The following is a 21,951-nucleotide window of genomic DNA, read 5'->3' as shown; positions in this document are numbered from 1 at the left end:
AAAATGGAGGGCGGTCTTGACAGCAAGAGATAATGATGCTGATGTCAGAAAGCATCACATCTCCCAAATTAAATGGATTGCAAAGAGTTTCATCAAGCCCTAAGGTGATGAAAGATATTCATCAACCATGTTCACTTTTACATCAGATCCAAGAAAAAACTGTAAGGGCGGTGCTTACTGTACAACCTTCATGTCCAATTTCAGCAGTGATGAGTGACATAATCCAGTGCCCTTTGCCCAGCTACACAGATAGCAACACATTTTAAAATTCACTGAAGATGTGGTCCATAGTGTTATTTATAACTCACTTTATTGGGAGGCAACTAAATGTTAGTTTTCATATTTCTTTTTCATATTTGCTGGGTGCCTACTAGAAAGATGAAATGAAATGATCCATTCCCATCACTGTGATCTTTTTTCTTTGATCTGTTCCTGACTAGAAGAAGGAAAAAAAGCAGGCGGCTCTCTGCAGGCAGACAGAAGTAGGGCAGCTTTATTTGGCCAAAGGGAAGATTGATACCTTTCAAGGTGTATCATGCAGACATAAAGGCAAGCTCACATACACACACCCGTACACACTTTTATTAAAATAATGGAAAACATGTTTTTGCACAGAATGGTCGACATGCACACTTTGTGTAGGTTTCAGACAGTATGATAGGGTACAGGGTACATGCATGTACCCTGTAGGGTACGTACACAGTTACATCACGCATTCACATGTACAATCAGTTTGGGAAAGTAACTAAGTACATTTACTGAAGTACTGTACTTGAGTTCAATTGCGTTACCGAAAATAGCTTAAAATAGCTGACCTACAGGCTCACAACGTGTTGTGAGCTTATCTACTATTTTCGAGAAGGTTTGACACATTTTGAAAATGTGAGTACTTTTACATAATTATGTATATTTTGATGCCAATACTTTTGTACTTTATTCACGTAAAAATGTGAATACATGACTTTTACATTTACTTAACCACACACACACACACACACACACACACACACACACACACACACACACACACACACACACACACACACCCACCCACCCACCCACACACACACACACACACACACACACACACACACACACACACACACACACACACACACACACACACACACACAGACACAGACACACACAGACACACACACACACACACACACACACACACACACACACACACGCTCTCACACACACACACACACACACACACACACACACACACACACACACACACACACACACACACACACACACACACACACACACACACACACACTACTTCCACCACTGCACACAATTATTCATTCAAATTGCACACGGAGAAACCCACAAACATAGAAACTCACTCTTTCATGCATGCACATGTACACACAGGAACGCTCACGTCTCTTTGTCCGACAACCTAACCTTATCCCCTTACATCCTCACACCTGATATCAAAGCCGTAAAAGAGGCATTGATTTTCCCCCTGTCTTAGATGTGTGGCGATATTGATTTATACACACACATGCACACACAAACTGAAACATTTTACAGAATAGTATGGTTCATGTATTTGCCCTTTTGCAGCATTAAGCTCACTTAAAAAATAAATGATCCAGGTTACTGGGATTTGGAGGTTTTTTTTTAGCGGTACAGGTTTGTGCTTGGATGTGTGGGCTTGAACATAATACAGTTTGAATGTGTCCTGCCTTATAGTGCATGTTGTGAAGTGTGTGGGCATGTGTACTCTGTGTTGCCCTAAGCACATGAACTTCCCACTGCCCAAGGCAGGTGTAGCCTACTGTACTGTAGCATTCAAGAAGTGGGTCAACATGCCCTGCATTCACACACACACACACACACACACACACACACAGGCACACAAACGCACACATGCGTGGGCACACAGTAGTCGCGAGTCTGCATGTCTCCCTGGTCATATACCGTAATCTCATTCTGTCACAAAGTGCGTGTGCGCGTGCGTGTGCGTGTGTGTGTGTGTGTGTGTGTGTGTGTGTGTGTGTGTGTGTGTGTGTGTGTGTGTGTGTGAGAAACACAATCAACTCGGGGCTTGTTGCCTGCCTCTGTCTTTTATCAGTCAATGTAAAATAACAGCGTTACCTTTTGTTTTCTAATAAGAAATATAATGCCATGGGATTACAGTGTTCTGTGTTAGTTCTTGTGCTGGATATTGGCTCGGCACTAAATGCTGGTAGCCACTCTTGCCATAGGCGCGCAAGCCAACAAGGGAGCTCGCTGCTTGTCCAACTCTCCCTGTGTTACTTTGGGCCAGTTTCCGCTTTGCAATTATCCGTTATTTCTTCTGAGACGTGCCACGGGCTAACCTCTGTATCAATCAACTCACCAGCTGGGTTTGTTGCCCTGTTGTGGTCTTGCTGTCCAATCTCTTTTTTCCCCATCTTTCCTTCTTTCTCTCTCTATAGCCCTCATTGCTCGTTTTTTTCTTCCTCCGACTCCCCCCCCCCTCTCCCTCTTTCTGTGTCTCATCATTCATCTCCTTCATGAAGCCTGTGTGTCGTTAAGGAGAAGTGCTGCTATTCGCGGCCGTCGCCCTAATGAAAACAAGAGGCGCTGTTGATTTAGTCATGTAAGCCCCGTTCCCATATCATCTCTCACGCTAATGGATATGGATCTAAAAAGAACAGGGTACGCTCTCTATCTCGCTCTCTTCCGCTCTCTCTCTCTCTCTCTCTCTTTCCCTTCATCTGTCCATCTCCGATCCCCACCCCCTATGCTTTTCTCCCTCTTACTGTCTCACATTCACTTGCTTGTGGCTTTTCCTCTGCCTCCCTCTCTCTCTCTCTCTCTCTCTCTCTCTCTCTCTCTCTCTCTCTCTCTCTGCCCCCACCCCACCCCCGATCCATCTCCCCTCCTTTTGTCTCCCATCATCACACAACATCACATTGTTATTCCCTGTCCATCACAGGAGGCAGGCACACTGTTTTATTCCCTTTTAATTTCTTTGTATTGACACGGAGGGCAATCGTAGGCTATGCACTCTGTCCATTACCTTTCATCTGTCTGACGGGCGCGTTCCTTATATTCTGTACTCGAGTGGAAAATAAGATGATTACAACGGCTTCGAAATATTTCACGGGACTACTGATGATAATTGATTTCCTGCCTGATGTGGCATACGTGGGTGTGTGTGTGTGTGTGTGTGTGTGTGTGTGTGTGTGTGTGTGTGTGTGTGTGTGTGTGTGTGTGTGTGTGTGTGTGTGTGTGTGTGCGTGCGTGTGCATGTAAGTGTCATCGGAGGCTGTGCGGTGGTAATAACCTGTGAAGATTGGCTTTTGATCTATCTTTTCATTGACAATGGCAGCGCTGATTAATATTGAGAGACTTGTGTGACTCGTAGATGGAGAGAGAGAGAGAGCCTTGATGGCTCACGCAAACATTACAATGGATTCTGAGGTGTCTTTGCGGCACATCGGGGCAGGGTGTAACGGCACGGGTTCAAGTGACGTTACACCCTGTTACAGCCCCCCCCCCCCACATACACACACTATCCTTTATCATCCTTCCATGTGAAACCACAGTAATAACATTGTCTACATTGTTTAACAATGGAATGGGCATGAGCTATTATGTTATAATTCTTAGAAACCCTTCCATCTCCACGAAGTCTCATGACAAAAGATGAAAGTACCTGACAAGGCTGGAGAAATGCAGATTCCACAGAAAACTGGCGCTGGGACGACATGCTAGCTTAACTACAGCATGCTGACAGATGCTTGCGCGAGGAATGTATTCACGATATGGCTGCTGGCAGATAACCCCTTCCCTCCCCCCGAGCAGCCTTGAATTGCAGCATGGCGAACGTTAATTAGAGCTGCTAATTGAGCATATCCATGTGTTGAATAATACATGGATCCGAAGAGAGGATCTTTATTACGTTTACAAGAGGCCCCTCTGAAGAAAGTTTATGCGTCTTTAATTTATTATAATGGTGAATCACTTTCGTTTAGGCTGTGGGCCCTCCCGCTGCAGGCTTCATCTGTGTGTGTCTATTGCACCGGGTGTAAAATATGGCCCTATATATACTTAGTTGTACGTCAAATATCGCAGCATGAAAGTGGATCAGCTATATTTTCGCTGGATGTTCATATTTCCGCCGAATGATCGCCTATTATGACATGTACCCAGACTAGGGCTACTACCATGTGGTTAGGAGAAATTGGATGGAACTATAATCGTGGGGCTGGGACAGCCAGTGAATTGTATTAACTGTATTCTCCCAGTCTAGTCTCACACAAGTCTCACCTTGTGTGCCCTATGAAAGTGAGTGTTTGTTGTTGTTGTATTTATTGGTTTTCCATATTGTTTCAGGTGCATGTTAATGGAAAAAGGTGGGTCGAGGATCTGAGTGCAGCACTTTGTCTTTCTTATGTTCTGTATCTCTGACAAACTTTCTCTCTCTCTGTCTGTCTCTCTCTGTCTCTCTCTCTCTCTCTCTCTCTCTCTCTCCACTCTCTCTCTTTAGTTCCTTCATCTGTTCACACACAGCAGTGTTCACAGCAGCTGTAGCAGCAGCTTATGCCTGTTTTATACTCAGTTGTGCGCCGTGTCGTGCTCCGACAATAACAGATCGTCAAGCTCACAAACGCATCGCACTGCAACGCGTTGTGAGCTTGTAGATCTATTTCCGGTGTGTGTGACGCCGACACACTACTAAATATAACTCAGGCTTTAGTAGTATCACAGACTTGTCTGGTCCTTAGGGAGCCCTTTACTGTGCTGTGAAAATGTAACTCCATACAGTTTTGTATACATCACTACAAATAGCCTATACAAATCACTGACCTAAACAGCTTGCTCTTGAAGCGTTCCTAGCTGCCTGGGGAGGTTTTATGGCGTGGCGCTGAGGAGGCCTGGCCGTCTAGAACAGGGTTTGTCTGTATCTCTGTTCCCACAAAAGTAGGCCAATCACAGCTCGGCTGCATTTAGCAAACCACAAGGCCAAGCTCTGTAGTTAGCGTCATCAATGTTGGTTTGTTAGTTAGCTTCTGTCTGTCTTTACATTACTTGTTCATCTGTCTGTATTTCTGGGTCCATTTCTGGGTCCATGTCTGTCTGAGCGAGTGGGCATGTTGATGACACTTCTATTGTCGAGGAGAGAGGAGCCTCCTCTACTCTCCCGAGGTGTTTAAACGAGCATACCTTTCCAATTTCCAAACGAATGCCACACATGTGTGTGCACACACACACACACACGCACACGCACACGCACACGCACACGCACACGCACACACGCACACGCACACACGCACACGCACACACACGCACGCCACGCATCAAAGCCCCGCCTTGCGCCGAAGCCTCACCGAAGCACCGCCTCGCGCCTAAAACGAGCATACCTTTCCAATTTCCCAACGAATGCCAATTTCTGTAACATATATACAGTATGACATACATTTATACTCACTTTCATTTTACCCGAGCTGTTGACAGAGTTTTTTTTTCTCAATTGGCATAGCGACTAAATTGGGGAGAAAAAGAGGGTGAAAAATAACTGGCTACTAAAAATAAAAAAAAGAAACTAACTACGACTGCTGCGCTCCGGATTTTTCGCTTGCTTTCGCCATTATTTACATCGCATCTCCATCTTCCAACATGTACATTATTAACATGCCCACTGCGGTTTGCAGTTTAGGGCAAGAAAAAACAAGTCATTTTTGGTTCCAGTTCCAAACCAACTTTTAGGGTTTGGAACCAGCACAACACCTCTTAGACCAAAACAACTCTACCTTCACAAACCACACTGTGACACACACTGTAAACAAACACACATGCATACTGCATGCCATATTGTAACAGCGCTCTTTGTCCACCTGCAGTGGAGTAAATACATTTTCCAAACCCATTATTTGATAACAGATCACAGCATGCTGGGACAGTCCACCCACACTTAAAAAATGATAGTAGATAATGTGTGCACGCGCTTGGGGGTGTGTGCGTGCATGTGTATGTTAGAGGAAGAGAGTGTGTGTGTGTGTGTGTGTGTGTGTGTGTGTGTGTGTGTGTGTGTGTGTGTGTGTGTGTGTGTGTGTGTGTGTGTGTGTGTGTGTGTGTGTGTGTGTGTGTGTGTGTGTGTGTGTGTGTGTGTGTGTGTGTGTGTGTGTGTGGGTGTTTGTTGGAGCTTTACGTTGGGTCAATCGAGTTTTGAGTGTGAATAGAGCACAGGGCGCTGTTCCGCAGGTTCGTGGCTTTACTTTTTGTGTTGATATCCTCATTGGGGAATCTTAGATCGCTTCATATAAGAACCGTGTTCCAAAAATAAACACATCACCCTGGCGATTTTACTCATATGGATATGAAGCATCAACTGAAGGTGTAAATGTACACATTTACCCAAAGAGTAACACAATACAAACACTAGAAACGTGTCAAACAACCCAAAGACTACATTTCCCATGAACGCGGCTGCTGTGGGGACAGTGATTTCAGACCCGGAAGTAGTAGTCCTTAAGACTTTTAAGGCAGAATTAATTCCATTTTCGCCAGAAACAGGCTGTATCATAAACGATGCAGAGCCACCCCCCTGACAGAAACGCCAGGGTGGTGTGTTTATGTTTGGAACACAATTCATATATGACGTGATTTAAGATTCCCAAATGGGGATTTCAACACAAAAAAAAAAGCCACAAACCCGTGGAACAGCGCCCTCTAGCGGCAGTGCAGACTTTGGTGCTCTATGCAGTAAGTGTGCATGTGTGTGCCTGTGTGCATATTCTATCCGTTGTAGTAGTAGTAGTTTGTCATAGTGTATGTACTGTATATACAGTACTAGTAGAGGTGTGTGTGACTCTTTTCTCTTAAAGTTTCTTCCTATGAAACCCCCAACTACCAATTTATAATCCTTTTACTGTGTGTGTGTGTGTGTGTGTGTGTGTGTGTGTGTGTGTGTGTGTGTGTGTGTGTGTGTGTGTGTGTGTGTGTGTGTGTGTGTGTGTGTGTGTGTGTGTGTGTGTGTGTGTGTGTGTGTGTGCGTGCGTGCGTGCGTGCGTGCGTGCGTGGTGTAATGGGATGTGGGTGTGTACACGCTCTCTTGCTGCGCACCCGGAGGCGGTTGCACTTGTTTTAGTCTGGAGCGGGAACCATTTCTCTGTGCCGATAGCTTTGAAAACATTACCTTGCCTTCTGCTCTGCTTTAATTTTCTGTTTCTCTCTCTCTCTCTCTCTCTCTCTCTCTCTCTTAGTCTGCTCTCATCCTCTCCCTTGCCCCGCTATCTCCCACGCGGTATCACACAGAGATGATACGGGAACCCACACAAGCTGGTCCAAGGCAGAGCCAAAAAGAAAAAGCCCATGACTGTATTGTGCTCCACCCTGAGGGACTACGGTAGAACATAGAAGCCTCTGTGGGCGTCTGAGTGGGGTAGAGGTAAAGTACCTGCCAACCACTGTGAAAACTCAGACTTGGCCCGGGTACTCCCACAGACACATTTGGCCATGTTCGAGGGTGGGAAGCTGATGGGGTGGGCGATCTCTGTTGCTGCTCCAGCGACTCCTACTAGTAATGGGTATTGTCGTTCTTTTCAGCGTACTGAATTGTGCGAATCAGTTCACTAAACGGTTTCGTTCAAATGATTCGTTCACCACTTCGTTCAGTGCTTGGCTCAGAGCTTTGCATGTGTTGCTTAGTCACTCACTGAACTGAAACACAGGTACCGGTAGGTCGCTCAGTCAGCAGACTACGTTTAACCCATTGAGACCTGAAGCCGATTCTAAATGTCTCCTAAATCTCAACGGTATTCTGAAAAACGTATGTTTCTATATCAGTGGTGCTCAATCTTTTTCATGTCAAGGACCCCCAAAATGATATGTATTTGGCCGCGGACCCCCATCAAAATATTTTGTTCCAGGGACCCCCAGAAGCAAAGATTTGAGTTAAAAATGTTTGCTTTAAAAATATATATTCAAAGATTTGGACACATTTTCACGATTTTTCAAAAATAGCAGATGCCGCGCTATGAGCTTGTATATCTGCTATTTTTGAATAGCCCAAAGTGTAAAATAATGCTTTTTAGCTCAAATCTAAAAATGACACAGTTACTTAATGGGTTAACTGACTGTCCCCCCCGAGCTATGGGATCTAAACTATATTCTCTCTCTGGGAGATGGGATCCTAAAATCGCTGTAGAGTCAGACTGATGAATGGTCTGAACTCTGAACAAAGGGTACTGCTTTACACAGTATACAGAGAGGAACCCCACATCTGACAAACTTGTCTGCTGATACAATAGTGACATTATTAGATTGGATGATTAGATTCATTATAATTAATTATGCAAAACATAATTAGCTCTTTATCTCTGAAAACCATTGGAAGCTGTTAACTCATTCAGCAGTTTTTCTTAGTTGTAAAAGCTTCACATCCTACAAAACATATTAAAAGGTGCTTCACAATTTAATGCTAACCATAATTTACTTCACATTCATATTTTTTATGCCACTTATTCTTTTATTTTACATTTTCTGCCATAGGCAGTGTATCCGTTGCTCATATTTTATTTTATTGTTACTTTTTTCTAAACACGTTTTGTTTTGTGTGCGTTGCTGCACATGCAGAGACAGACTGCCTCTGGTATCAGATTACATTCACTGACATTGTAAATAGTCAATCATTCATTCACCGGGATAAACGGTAGCCTACTGAGGGAGAGCCTTGATTCGTTCAGTAATGATCACATTCAGTAATGATCCTATTCATTGAATGAATGAGCCAAACAAGCCTATAGGTACGTTCAGTGATCGGGATCCCAGTCATTCACTGACGCAAAGCAATTTGTTTGCCTTGCACAATTTGGTTTCCTTACATAAGGAGGGAGAGCCCAGCTCAACGGGGCTAGTAATGGCTAGTATTCCTGTTCAGTCTAATGAGGGAAAATGAACTATCACTTCAGCCAATGATAATGTAGCAACTGACTGAGAGCTCAACCGACAACTGAAAATGTAACGGAACTTTTCAGGAAGTGATTTATTTCATTTTGTTCAGACAAAAGGCCACAACTTTTGCTTCAACCAGCCTTACCTTGGAGTATACACAGTCAGATTGGCTCGCCCTTGCTGCGTGTTGAAGTATCCTTGAGCAAAACACGTAACCCCTAACTGCTCCTGATGAGAAGTTTGGTTTCTTCCACCATGTGTGTGGGAATGATGGCAGTCCTTCTAATAATGATATTCCCCAAAACAATAGGGTTCCAGCGAAGGTTATTTTAGTTAGCTAAAACTAACGAAAATACGAAAACTAAAATTGAAAAAACATTTTCGTTAACTGAAATAAATAAAAACGAGAATAAAAAATAATAATATATATAACTAAGTGAAACTGTATTGTGTGTTTACAAAACTAACTAAAACAAACTGAAATTATAGACAAAATGCCCTTAGTTTTAGTCTTTGTCAATTTATAAGCTTTTTGGGATGAAATCTTAATCTATTTATTTTGCTGTACCAGCTTTACACCAGCTATCGGCACCACCGTTTTTATTACACAATACTTACCTTTTCAATCCTGCACCTGACAAATAACTGAAAGTATAAAAAACTAAAACACTAAAACTAATAAAAACTAACTAAAACTATTAGCATTTTCAAAAATAAAAACTAATAAAAACTAGCAAATCCGCTCTAGAAACTAATTAAAATTAACTGAATTAGAACAAAAAAAATGTCTAAAAGAATTAAAACTAAACTAAAATGAAAATCCTAAACTATTATATCCTTGGTTCCAGCACCTGCGGTGCTTGGACCCCTAAAAAGAAATTAGCACGATCACGTCCTCAGACACAGACAGCGAAAATAGCAGATCCATGTTAATGAAGCAATATAGAATGATAATCATGCCATTAACAGGCAACAGCCACGGCAGAAATCGGGGTTATTGTTTATGACTGCGAAGTAATCACCTAAATCAGAGCGTGCAATTGTTAATGTATTCATACAGTAGATTTAGTGCTTGACAATTATTGAAGGAAATCCAATTAATTTACCGGCAGGCATGTGGCAGTTAAGAATGATGAAAGGGCACTGGTGGAGGGAATAATGCAGACATCAAATCCCTGTGACCACACAGGGAGCTACAAGAAGGAGCTATTGTTCCCTGTGCCATTCCTAAAATACCCTGTATGGCTTTCATTCCACAAATATTGTTAGTTAGCATTTACACTTTTGCACACAGGCACGTCCTCATACTTTAGAAACACAAAGACTCTCAAAGTCCATATGCTCGCGCGCGCACACACACACACACACACACACACACACACACACACACACACACACACACACACACACACACACACACACACACACACACACACACACACATATTCATATTCATATTCATAATGCATATTGATTCCTAAGATTCCACTGCTAGTCTCCATACAAATATGTTGTCAGGTTGGAGGCAAGGCTTCAAAAGGCCAGTCTGACAGGCTATTCATATTCTAATGTAAACTCCTGTCAGATAGTGGTGTAAATGAGCTGTCCTCTGCTTTTCTGCATGTGCTGTCCACATTGTGTGTGTGTGTGTGTGTGTGTGTGTGTGTGTGTGTGTGTGTGTGTGTGTGTGTGTGTGTGTGTGTGTGTGTGTGTGTGTGTGTGTGTGTGTGTGTGTGTGTGTGTGTGTGTGTGTGTGTGTGTGTGTGTGTGTGTGTTTATTTGGGAGGGATTGTGTATATTAATGAACAATGATGCAGTGTAAATATCCCAGATTTAGCAAGTATGCTCATTTTCATCCGTGGTCCCTAATAGTGAACAGACCCTCGTGGAAACCAATCATGATCCACACAACATTTCAGTCTCCCAGTGTGTTTTTCTGCAGTTTTTCCGCTTCCATGCCTGGGAAGACCAAGTCTTCCCAGGCATCCCAAGTCTTCCCAGGCATCATTCAGTGAGGTATTTTTTTTCTACAAGATCTACAAGGTCATAGCACGGCACTTGGTGCTGCGCTATGAGCTTGTATAGATCGGAGTTTGAAAAAACGCTTTAAAACATATATATATATATATATTCAAAGATTTGCAAATTCTTTCCACGATTTTTTAAATAGCGTGAGCTTGTATATCTGCTATTTTTGAATAGCCAAATAAATCTTAAAGTGACACAGATGCGTTCCCGGTCTTAATGGATTAAGTTCCATGCTTTATCCATTTGGTCACATACAGCCTAAAACTGTGGTTCTAAACCTGTGGGCCAGGGCTGTGAGGATATAGCAAGTTGGACCCCAAATAATTGGCTAAAAACTATGATTTTAATGACAAAATAACAGACATACAGACATAAAACCTTGAAGTGCGTTTTCATTGTGATACAGATAAATTAATCATTAAAAGATTGATCATTAAAATAAACATACTCTGAAAATGCATGCGGCCCACCCATCTGACAACTTGTGGGTGGCCGCAAACGCTTTTTGAGATTTTCAAGTGGGCCCTGATTCAGAAAAGGTTGAGAACCACTGGCCTAACACAGTCTAGTCTAGTATGTGTTTGTGAATGTGAACACGGCGATGATCAAGTTAGTGTTATTCGGAGAGACAGGGTTGGTGAACGATGGAATTCAGAGGTCACCCTTTATTCCCAGCCTTTTAGAAATAGAAATGTAATATTGTGTGATGGACTGCATAGACTTCGCTAAATCAAAGCAGCGTTCAGCTTGACGGAAAGCAACATCGGTTCATGTTACGCTACCCTAACAGGCTGACAATTTGAATGAAAGTGAATGGATAAATGATAGTCTTGCTGATGTCAAATACAGTGAAATCACATCAAAACTGCAAATGACAAACTTTTTTTCATCTATATGTATTTAATCCATCCCTCATTTAAATTACACAGAAAATATAAGGTTGCCACTATCAATAAGTGAATTCCTTAGAAACTGCATTATGAACAGCATACAAATGCCATAGTATTCGGCTGGGGCATTTTATTATGGAGTCGGCACCGCTGCGTGCGTATGAAGTGTCCAATCTAATTTTCATTTCATTCCCATCAATTTGAAAACCTATGCTTTATAAATTATTTCTTAACCACGGCTATGTGGCTGAGCTGTCAACAATCTGCATCACATGCCAGATGATTTAGAAAATAATCATGGATTATGTTTCCTACAAAACAATATTGCTTGCAGTTGTTAATTTTCATATTTTTCTTTCTTATTTTTTCATTATGTACAGTAATTCATCTGTTTAGAGCACATCATGAAATGTAACTTTGGATTGATAAAGATACTAGAGCTACTGTACCACACAGCACTTCAACCATGCATTATGTAGCGGTCTGTCAAAAGTGTTGTTTCTTCCACATCTAGAGTCACCTACAGGTACTGCCGATCCGACCAATATGTCTGAGTCGTAGTGTTGGGGGTTTTGCCAGAGTACCCGTTTTACCCGTCTTTGAGATGTCTGTATCTGTCAGTCCTTGTCCCTTTTATGCCCATATACGCAGATCCCTAATGTCACTCGCAGGCAACGGACTCCCTCAAGTCCTTGCCGCTGCGCGCCAAGTTTTAAGGCGGGCGGTCCCATATATGCACATGACCATACAGCATATGGGCATAGTGGTCAATTAGCCATTAGCCAATTTAATATAGGGTGCCAAATTACTGTATAACACCCACTATGCTTTGATCTGTCATTCGAGAGTCGACTGTAGAACATAGTCTATCCAATTCTCCATGCTTTTTCTTTCAGTATATACAGTCATTTACTGCGACTTTGTCCACTGCAGCAATAGCAGCCTCGCTAGAGTGCAAATCAAATAAATCAATTGTTGCATCCATCTATACCTGCCCCACCTGTGCATGTACTGTAGATAATCCACATAATTCTAATCCATTACTGATTTCCATTTCCATTACTGACAATTTCCAGCCCTGCCATCCTCTGAAATACTGTAGCCCCCCTGACTACAACCATCAACCATGGTTGCAGATGTGACATCACTTCAACTTCAAACTTCAAACAACTTTATTTTCCTTTCGGAACTTGTTTGTTTGTGCAGTGGTTAAAAGACAACATACATTCAATACATATATACCTACTGTAGGTCACTATAAAAGACACAAAGTACATTTAAAACTACTACTTAAAAACATGATAAAACGTAAAAGCATGATAACACAGCACAGGTAAAGAACACTTATCTGCTTGAAGAAACCCGCAGAAGGATGTGAGGACTTTGTTAAGTTTGAGTTTTCTTACCTCTTTCTTTCCATCTCGAGAACAAGTCTCTGAAATTCTAACTTAAACTTCAGTGTTTCAGTGTCACTACACTACACTATATGAACATACTGTATTGACTGACTTGCCTGACTCATAGCAATGTAACAAAATTAGCTTCATACAGCTAATGAAAATCTTCCATACAGAGACGTGCAGTACACCTCTGTGCAAACCTTAATAGATACTGTATAGCCCAAGTTGCGCACCGGTGTCGCACAGTAAACATCGGTGCCCCCGGTGTTTAAAACGCAGCGTCTGCACTGTGCCTGGAAAGACCCACTTGGTTATGCTTCTGATGCTCTGGTTTCTGTTCTGTCAGTTTATGATAACTCCATTCTAAATCTCTGGTCTCACTCTCTCTGTTTGTCTGCTCCATCAGGAATACAGCATCACGTTTACATTATGGCTGGATGATGAACTGGGGGCCCTGGTTCTCACTATCTGCTTCTGTCTAATGTGTGTGTGTGTGTGTGTGTGTGTGTGTGGGGGGGGGGGGGGGGGGGGGGGCTGCACGCTCATACATGTGCCTGTCCATTTGCGAGACCTAATGAACTGATAAATGTTTTCTGAGACCCCCCAAGGGACCCTCTTTCATGTTATCTATGGCTACACACACACACACACACGCACGCACACACGCACGCACTGGGGGTTTGCAATGTTTGCATCAGATGCATGATCTGAACTGTCAGATCTGTCATCTCACCTACCCCGTCCTTGATGTTCAACGCATTCTCTCTCTTGCCCTTCTTTTGCCCTCAAACTCTCTGGAGTCTTTATTCCCCATCCAAGTGATGGGCTGACAGCTTTAGCCATAGATCTGGCTTGTTACGCATGCAGGGACAGCCCCCCCCCCCCCTCCCCTACACACACACACACACACACACACACACACACACACACACACACACACACACACACACACACACATCCATCCCCGGCAGTGTTTTTCTCTGATCCAGTGCCATTTTAATGATATTATAGATAATGGTGCCTCCTAACAAATGCTACATTAGTTAGTTTAGTCTTTAAAACAATGACTCAATGCACATGCAGCTCCGGAGGGGAGTTGTTTTTAACTGGAGTGGAGAGGGGGTTTACGGGAAGCATATTTATCTATGTATATTGACAGTTAACTCAAATCATTCAAGGCATTTCTTTTTTATTTATTGCTAGTAAGAGGGTAGAGTAAAATGAAAATGTATATTCATCCATTTGTCTTTTTACAGACAAAACATAAAATAAAAGTAAAATAGAAAGCATTAATAGTAAATATAAACACACAGCAGCACACTTAATCCACCCCTTCAAGCCCCCCTTCCCTCCCAGGTCACAGGATGAATGCAGAGGTATCCCAAAATATTTCGGTATTGCAGATAACAGAGAAGAGCTTGTTAAATTTAGTTGTATCGAACCGTTGTGTTATTCAAAGTGATTGTTTATTCCTTTCTCTGCCTACCATCCAGAGGAGGTATAGGATGGCTGCCAGGCTTGTATCAACACAATGGCCTCTAGTTTGTGACATTAATGTCTATTGGCAGCAAAATTGATGAGTTGGCTAGTTTGACACACAGCAGTGGTACCAGTACAGCTGGCGCTAACGGACTAAAATGGTGAGCCTAATAAAAAGAGACAACTCGTCCCCAAGAACACTGGCTTTTATTGCATTATATTTCACAGTGTTATTGTGGGTCTGTGCGCCCTATCCAGTCCACGTGGTTCTCCAAATAAAGGGGAAGAGGGATTCATTTGCCGGTTAGATATGGCTGTCATTAGGCAATCAGGAATGCTATATCCACACTTTAACCAAGGTTTAATTTCACAATATATGATGATGGCATATTTTGTTCACAATATATGATGATGGCATATTTTGTTCACAATATATGCTGATGGGATATTTTGTTAGTGCATGTGTGTAACTCAGAGAAAACACTGCACTGGGTAGTTATAGTGTTAAGTGTAATGCCCTCTAATGTTTTAAATAGTATGTACTGTACACACCCGCATATGATGCTAATGTTTCTAAAAGAACATGTAGACACCTGCATATGATGCTAATGTTATAAATATCATGTATATACTTGCTTTCACATACAATACGCTATCTTTATATATTAGGGGTGTGCCGATATATCGTCCCGCGATATATCGCGATACGTTTTCGCGACGATATGTATCGTTTTGGGAAAAAAAAATATCGTTTTTGAATTTTTTTTTTTTTTTTTTTTTTATACAATCATAATAATCAGGCATGCAAACGGCCCCGAAGTGAAAAGAGTGACAACATGTTTTTTTTTCGGGTCAGGTGTCATACTATTTGGATTCAAAACGGCTATTGTAGCTGGAAAGCTACAAGTTTGCATGTCTGAATAATGCAAAAACAGAATTATTTGTTTGCATTTTCTTTTTTTCTCCTCCATATATTTTCATAATAAAAAAAGTGCGTATCGTATCGTATCAAAATCGTATCGAAGTTGTGAGCCAAATATCGTATCGTATCGTTTCGTGAAATTAGTGTATCGGCACACCCCTATTATATATATATATATATCTTTATTGTCTCTACCAGGCCAGAGACTATGTTTTTGCGCCCGTCCGTCCTTCCGTCCGTCAATGTGTGTCACTGTGTGAGTGTGAAGCAGGGCGTTGCTTTAAAATTCACCAGGGTCCATTTATAGAAGAGATGGAAATCTCAATGTGACTCACCCAGGTTAACCACGAAGCGTGACCGTCCCTATGCCGTACATGTCATAAATAAGCGAAAATAGGCAAACATTTAACGGAAATATCCGGTCTACAAGTTCACAACGTGTTGCAAGCTTGTAGATTGGTTATCTTTTGAGGGGCAAAAGGAGGGGACCAAGTAGCCTATAGACCCCTCGGGGACCCCGGTCAACAAAGTATATAGGGTTTAAGGGAAGTAAAATGATACATGCAAAACATATACTGCATAATGAATTACATATTTTTTCCATGGTGATATGTCATATGGATTTATCTACAATTACCAACGTGTGTCTGACACCTCCTCATGCTTCATTCTACACAGATATGTATTTTATTTATGCTCCTCTGTGGCTGATGATACGTACATATTGATATTCCATATAGTAGACTAACATGTTGTTTGTCTGTTAATACGGGCCATTAACCCGGCCCTCCATTAAAAATGTGTTCCGGTGTCGAGGTGCGTTTGTGGTTAAATTAGCTCTGGTCCACAGCGTTAGAAGGAGTTCTCTTTAATGCTATGGTATTGCCCGCACACCCCCGGTACCCCAGCCTCTCGTCTTTAGTAAGAATAAGGAATACACTTTCACTACTCATCAAAACAAAGACAAAAGCCTAAAGCCATGTCTAAAATACACGTTTTGACCAAAATATAAAATAATCCACGGGATGGAGAAAAAAATAATGTGTTACTCTCCTGCGCCCTCTACAGAACCGGTCAATGGAGAAGTGAAATGTGATTTTTACACAGTGTCTGTCACCCGGTAAAATGTGTTTATCGCTATACTTCTGGTTGTTTGAGCTGATCAATGTTCTCCAGCTTGTGTTTGTGAGAGCACACCTGATGAAGTCAGGTTCGTTCAGGTGTGTGTGTGTGTGTGTGTGTGTGTGTGTGTGTGTGTGTGTGTGTGTGTGTGTGTGTGTGTGTGTGTGTGTGTGTGTGTGTGTGTGTGTGTGTGTGTGTGTGTGTGCGTGCGTGCGTGCGTGCGTGCGTGCGTGCGTGCGTGCGTGCGTGCGTGCGTGCGTGCGTGCGTGCGCGCGCGCGTGCTTGTGGACATGCCACATCACGGCTGACATGTTTGAGTGTGATTACATTGCACGCTCCAGAAACATAAAGCTCACTGACTCATAAAGATGGCTGAGGTGGTGTGTGCATGTAAGAAAAAGTGTGTTAGCTTCATATACAGTGCCCTGGGTTTTTATTCCAGTCTTTCATAAAGTAATAGTTTTTGTCTATCAAGGCTATATTTGCAATTCGTTTTTTTCAGTCAATTATTTTTACCATAATGCCACTTACAGTAGGTCCTCCCCACACATTTCGGCGTGTTCTTTTTTGTGTATTGTACCATACTGGCTCACCTGTGAGGAGCCCCCACCGGGAGGATGTAATACCTCAAATGTTGAGAATGTTTGCCTATAATGAGATGTAATGCTCAAAGTAGGGACACCAGGTTGAAACTTGAAAGTGGTTAAGTCTGTGTGTGGATGTTATAAATACTTAACCTATGAACATTTTTAACAAGAGCTTGTTTTGACTAAATAATAACTATTTTTTTTACCCATTTCCGACAGCGATCACATGTTTCTATGCGTCTAATGTACAGTATGTCTGTGTGCACATACACTGCTTAATTATTTGTGCACATTACATGTGTCCATTTCTGCCTCCTTGCAGTATTGTAATGTGAATCTGAGAGAGTTTGGGTGTCCTTCTCTAGCACAAGGTCAATGAACTGCTGTACCCTATCTCCCTGCACCATCTATTAGCTGCCCAGCAGAGGGTCTGGGGATGGATGGACTGATGGGTTTGACCCAGGGTTAAATGAGACCACCTGCATGGCGAAGGCAGCTTCATGGACCAGATGTAATAGAATACTGCCTGCTAATCACCGGCTTGAGACGCTAATCAGTAAACATGAACCCGTTGAATACTACTTTAATGGATAGTCCAGCTATTGTCTGGACTACGTACTGTAATCGTTGGTCTTCCTACATTACATTAACCATAATCACATGGAGCCAATTTCGCTCTTACTTCTTCATACGCAGGTGGGGTTTCCAGAGTATGATGCCACCCTCAAATTGTTAAAAGCAAAATGACCAAGAATAACCCCGGATCTCCATCAAGATCATGCTGTCAGGAGAAGGGATAGGAGAGTGTGTGTGCACAGTTGAAATCAGTCCTCTGACATTCCTCTGATGTTTGTTGATCTTTTTAGACCTGCCCTTTCCTCTTTATTTAATAGTTAGATGTAAAAAAGTGACATTGATGATGAGTGGCACCCCTCTCCAAATGTTGAACTATTTTCTACTGGAGCTGTCCAGGCCATTTTGCCAAAAGAAGCTAGCCACTGAGACGAATCTGTCAATAGCTTTGGTATTTCATATTCCATCCTGATTGGCTAAGATCGGCTTCCAAAGTTTCCAGTTACTCCTACCGAGACTGAATTCCGAACATTGTTCGCCCACAATAACCTACCTGACCTGGCGGAGACCTGTGTTCTGAGGAGCACTTTTTCTAGTTACTGGAAGTTTAGTTTTTTTGTTGTTTTGTTTTGTTTCTTACAACTAAGATTCACAAAATCTAAGCGCAAATGTGCTCACCCTATGATATTTTATTATATTTCAAGCCAGTGCTGGATCACTCCACATCAACTAATAAGATTGGTTTACTAAGGTCACTGGCATTTACGGCAACCTTGCATTTTGTCACTCTGGTTAAGAGCGTCTGCTAAATGCCTAAATTGTAAATTGTAAAGTGACTCAAATTTAATTAAATATGGACCACAGTCAGGCAAAACTACTTAGTGTTTTTTTCTCCTTCTTTTCTTTTTTAATTTATTCAACTCTTGATGTATTTGCAAAGCAGCCAACATTTTCAGTATTTGTCATCCTCAGTAGCTGCATCATTTGTAATAGCCAGACGCCAACATTGGACTCTTTCAAGTCCGCCCTGAAGAGACACTTGTTTACTCAGGCTTTTGGCAAATAGTTTGTTTATTTTTTGTATTGTAAAGCGTCCTTGGGTTTTTTAAAGGCGCTATACAAATTCTAGTTATTATTATTATTATTAATAACTGGGCCAGTGTAATCGGATGCTAGTCACACTACAAATCCCGAACCTATTTGCAGTTCATATTGAATTTCAGTGACCAAAACTGTGCGTAAAACACAAAAATCAAGCTAAAATATTAAATCCACAGCTACAGTGTAAAATAATAACATCAAAATTCCTTTGTGAATGAGGTATCAGATTTTCATCAGTAAAGCCCTATACACTTTCCATTGTACATTGATCACATTCCCCGCTTTTCCATTAAGCCTTGAAAGGAACAGATAAAGCAGATAGCCTTGTTGAGGCATTGAGGTGAAACAGAGGTGAAGGGATTCAGAGGCAGGTGCTTGAGACGGGCTTTAGAAATCAGGATGTCGTTTGACCAAATCATGAAACCATCCTGAGAGTCTTTGTTGCTGTGTGTGTTGTAGGTATGTTCATTTACAGTTCCTGTGTGTTCACTGCTATGCACTTCAAGTTCACTTCAATGTTTATTTCAGTGAGGAACACTCTCGTTATAGATTTTACCATTTATTGCAACAAATGGAATACAGTTATACTTGGCACTGATGGCTCCACAAACCACATGAACACTAGGTTATTCATTCGGCAAATCGCATTGTGAGCTTGCAGATCGATCAATTTTCAGCGAAGATGTTTGGTGTAGAGTGAAACGAGGGGGTTTAGTATAGACCCTTGGGGGACTCCCGTCAATTATAGATTTTAGGTGGCTAAAAGATGCCTCGTGAATTAGCCAAGAATTATTAGCTAAGCTAAATCAGGAAGTGCAATGCAGAAATACCCTATGGGTATGCAAAGCAAGACATTTCAGTTTAACCTTTGAGCCATGCAAGACTCGCAGCAGCGTTTTTGGCAACAAGGGTGTTGTAGAGATCAAGGGTATTTTAGAGGGAGTCATTCATATGGACCACCTTGTTGTGCCAACGGGCTGTTATTGGTGTGTAGAAATGTGTGGCTTGATTAGAAGCACTTATTCAGGCAGCAGGCTGACAGCTGATGACAGCTGGGGCGTGTGAGTCCCGTGTCCTGCATGAACTAACGCAATGCTTCATTTCAGATTGATACTTTGTTATTAATCTGCTCCTGCTTGTCCCTGTCATCAGGCTATTGAGATGTAACTGCATTTGTTTTAGTGTGGTATCACAGTGAACGCTGGACTCATTGACCAGCCTTTTTTGTAATTGAAACAGCCATGCCCTTTTGGCTCAAAGATGGAACCTTTCTGAAAATCTTTCTATTATACAGTAACACTCTAGTAAAAAACGAATATATTCACTTCACATTACTAAACACTCCACTACAAAGCAAATAACCTCTGGCTTTCATGCAGAGCGTTTTGTAAAGAAATTGCTTCATCACCGCACCCTTGTGCGTGTTTGCCTAACCTTACACGACCTCTGCGTCTGCCTAGGCTACTGCCAGGATTCTGTTGGTGCTGCTGTTTATTTGCTTCAATTTAATTAAATTAGTAGATCTGTGCAGGGATGATTAGTATGCTAGCGGTAATAACTAGCAGGCAATCCGATAGGCTATTATCATAATGAGTCCCCACGGCACACACACACACACACACACACACACACACACACACACACACACACACACACACACACACACACACCGTGGGGGGGTACGAGAGAGAGAGAGAAAGAGAGAGGAAGAGAAAGTCAAAGAGAGAGACATGGAGAGTGAAGTGGTTACGCGGCATGTTCAGCGAGGAGAGGTACATCAAAGGACAAGTGTGTTCCTATTTAAAGCACAACGCATGAATCATAGTGATGTATTTCTACCTCACAGGAATTAGATAATGCCACTGCTGGGAGGAAGGAGAATGAAAGCAACCTGCCAGTAACACATACACACACAGTGCATATGAACACAGAGGAGGAAACATGATAGGTGATACGGTAAAATATTATTGGCAATCATTTCTTGTTAGTCTCCAACAGTCAGCAGCCAGGGGAGTTGTGAATGTCGAAAAACTGTGTGCGTTCGTGCTTGTGTGCAAACGTTCCCTTTGAGATGGTAAATCTGTGGGTCCCTTATGAAGAGCCTATAAAAGTTAAGTACCGTCGTCATCAACTCCCCGGCCCAGTTATCCATTAAATGAACCGGTCCTAGTACACACATTGGCCCAGCATCTGATGGATACAAGCATGAAAAACATTCAGCATCACAGCCAGGCTCCAACACAGACGCACGCACGCACACACACACACACACACACACACACACACACACACACACACATACACATACACATACACATACACATACACACACACACACACACACACACACACACACACACACACACACACACACACACACACATACAATAACATACATATAAAAGAGGGCTTTACTTGATGTGGTGTTGTCAGTTGAGTATTGTCTGAATAATCCATGTTTTTATTGTGTGTGTGTTGACCGTGTGTTGACCGTTATTATCACATGTAATACATAAAAATTTTAAAAAAAAACGATGCCTCTGGCTTGGTCGGGTGCTCTCATGAACACAATTGGCCATGTTTATGGGTGGGAACCCGGCAAGAGAGTACAGTTTGGTGGGGGAGCGTGTTCCTCTGCACATGTTACGCCCTCCAGCTGAAACTCCTCACTGTCGGGTGAATAGACGCGGCTGTGATATCGGAGGAGACGTGGTTATCTACACCCTCCCAGACCAACAGTAGAGTTTGGCACATGACACATGGGGGGAATTGGCGAAATTGAGGAGCGAAATGAAGAAAGATCAAGTGTAGTTGATTATAAAAGACAAAGAAAAACTTGATAAATCAGAATATAGAGTAGAACGTATGATCTTTCTATCAAACTCAAACTCAGTGTCTGTGCTTCCCTTTCAGTTTTCCCACCCCTCGAATTAGTTGAAATATGT

At 42.2% G+C, this 21,951-nt stretch overlaps 1 protein-coding gene across 5 annotated transcripts in view; it reads left to right on the top strand.

The window, feature by feature from the left end:
- The window catches only part of lrp8 (low density lipoprotein receptor-related protein 8, apolipoprotein e receptor), a gene marked incomplete at its 3' end in the record, with an annotated part of 215,155 nt that overhangs the window by 135,976 nt on the left and 57,228 nt on the right, over positions 1-21,951 (top strand). The window lies entirely within an intron of this gene.

This window comes from Gymnoscopelus microlampas (assembly GCF_963454915.1).
Source record: "Gymnoscopelus microlampas genome assembly, chromosome: 9".
In the NCBI taxonomy this organism is placed as follows: domain Eukaryota; kingdom Metazoa; phylum Chordata; class Actinopteri; order Myctophiformes; family Myctophidae; genus Gymnoscopelus; species Gymnoscopelus microlampas.
This window is presented reverse-complemented; position numbering and strand designations above follow the sequence as displayed.